A 2,671-nucleotide genomic window follows, 5' to 3' on the forward strand; every position below is an offset into this window, starting at 1 on the left:
GACGTGCAAATGACACACTAACCGTCATTGATTGAAGCTGATCAGCAGCTGCTGACACTTAGCGGACAAATTGGCACAAATGTGGCCATCTGGAGCACAACGGAGCTGTAATACGCCATCACACGTACAGCACCTGCTGAACTCGCTGCAGTACGGCTGTCTTTAATGTAAGCAAGCATTTTATGAACGCTTACACATTTATTCATTATAAAAACATTTATTATATCTTCAAATTAGCACTTGGAAATGAGCAGGAAGTTGATAAAGAGCTGAAGTTGGTCACTGCTCAGTGAAGGACTGACAGTTCACTTACTGAAGATCATTTTCACATTTTCAACATCATCTGAAGTGTTGATCTCACCAGTCTGATTTGTGTCATTTGATCAAACAGCTTCAGTGTTTTAGAGAAAAACAAAGCAACTAACACACTTAACACCCCTGATTTCATCAGATCCATTGATTATACTGATGCTCCACTCATTTACAAAAAGAAACTAATTCCTTTAACTCAGAAATCACTTAAAGTCTATTGCACTAAATAGAAAACATTATGTGATATTTTAGTTTATATTTTCAGAATCCTCTCAGTCTGTTAAAATCAAAAGTAGCCCACTTAATAAAGACCAACTTAAAAGTCCTTTTGAATCCTAACATTAAAAAAAGCAGCAGCTCGAGTTTATTTAATTAAGAACATTTACATTTTTTTTTATCGTAGCCTGTATTGAACATTTTCTAAATAATACACTGTGTTAAAATACTCCAGTATATACTGACAAATTGGCAGTTTTCCTATATTGAAAGATTCATGACAATATATCTACTCATTTGTTGTAATATATGTATTTTATATTCAAGAACATCTGGTAACACTTTATTTTACAGTGTCCTTGTTACACGTTACATGTACTTACTTACTACTAATGTATGATAACTTATATATGTATCAACATATAATATAGCACAGTGTTGTCTGTTAAACATATTTAAACATATATGTACCATATATGTTCACTTTTATATGGGAAGATGTACAGTCACGGCCAAAAATATCGGCACCCTTGCAGTTCTGTCAGAAAGTGCAACCCTTCTCTCTGTTGCAGTTGCAAATGTTTTGGTACTCACATGTTTATTTATTTATTTATGTTGCATTGGAACAAAACAAAAACAGAGAAGAAAAGTCAAATCTAATACAATTCCACACAGAACCCCAAAAATGCACTGGACAAAATTATTAGCACTTAACTTAACTTAATATTTGGTAGCACCCCCTTTGGAAAGAATAACTGAAATCAATCCTGTAATCATGAATGAGATTTTTACACCTCTCTACTGGAATTTTGGAGCACTCTTCTTTTGCAAACTGCTCCAGGTCATTCATTCTCCACAGGTGTTCTATGGGATTCAGATCTGGACTCATTGCTGGCCATTTCAGAACTCTCCAGCGCTTTGTTTGTAACCGTTTCTGAGTGCTTTTTGAAGTGTGTTTGGGGTCATTGTCCTGCTGGAAGACCCATGACCTCTGGTGGAGATGCAGCTTTCTGACACTGGCCACTACGTTGTGCCCCACAATTCTTTGGTAATCATCAGATTTCATGATACCGTTCACACAGTCAAGGCAACGCCAAAACATCTTTGAACCTCCACCATGTTTGACTGTAGGGACTGTGTTCTTTTCTTTGAAGGCCTCATTTGTTTTTCTGTAAACAGTGCCATGATGTCCTTTACCAAAATGGTCTACTTTTGTCTCATTTGTCCACAGTACGTTCTCCCAGAAGGATTGTAGTTTTGGCAAACTCAAGTCTTGCTTTTTTATGCCTTTGTGTCAGCAGTGGTGTCCTCCTGGGTCTCCTACCATAGCGTCCCTTTTCATTCAGATGGTGACGGATAGTGCGAGCTGACACTGTTGTACCCTGTGTCTGCAGATCAGCTTGAATTTGTTTGGAAGTTAATCTGGGTTCTTTATCCACCATTCAAACAATCGTTTGTTGTAATTTTTCAATAATTTTGCTCTTCTGTCCACATCCAGGGAGGTTAGATACAGTGCCATGGGCTGTAAAGCTCTTGATGATATTGCACACAGTGGACACAGGAACATTAAGATCTCTGGAGATGGACTTGTATCCTTGAGGTTGTCCATGTTTTTCCACATTTTTTTCTCCCAACTCCACAGACAACCCTTTACAATTCTTTCTTTTCTCCGTGCTCAGTGTGACACACAAGACAAAGGTTGAGTCAACTTTTCTCAATTTTAACTAGTTGTATGTGTGATTACTATATTGCCCACACCTGTTACTTGCCACAGGTGTGTCTAAATACAGATAGGAGCATCATATTATTTCTTACAAATTTGACAAGGTGCCAATAATTTTGTCCAGTCCATTTTTGAGTTCTGTGTTTGACTTTTCTTCTCGTATTTTTTTATTTTGTGTGTGTGTGTGTTGTTTCAGTGGAAACAAAAACAATAAACACATGAATACCAAAACATTTGGAAATTGGAACAATTTTCTGACAGAATTGCAAGGGTGCCGATATTTTTGGCCATGACTGTATGGTGACTGTATGGTATTGGTGCACAGTCATGTTGGAAGAGGAAGGGGCCAGCTCCAAATTGTTCCCACAAAGTTGGGAGCATGGAATTGTCCAAAATGTCTTGGTATGCTGAAGCATTCAG

This window comes from Labeo rohita, chromosome 16 (assembly GCF_022985175.1).
Source record: "Labeo rohita strain BAU-BD-2019 chromosome 16, IGBB_LRoh.1.0, whole genome shotgun sequence".
NCBI classification, from domain to species: Eukaryota; Metazoa; Chordata; class Actinopteri; order Cypriniformes; family Cyprinidae; genus Labeo; species Labeo rohita.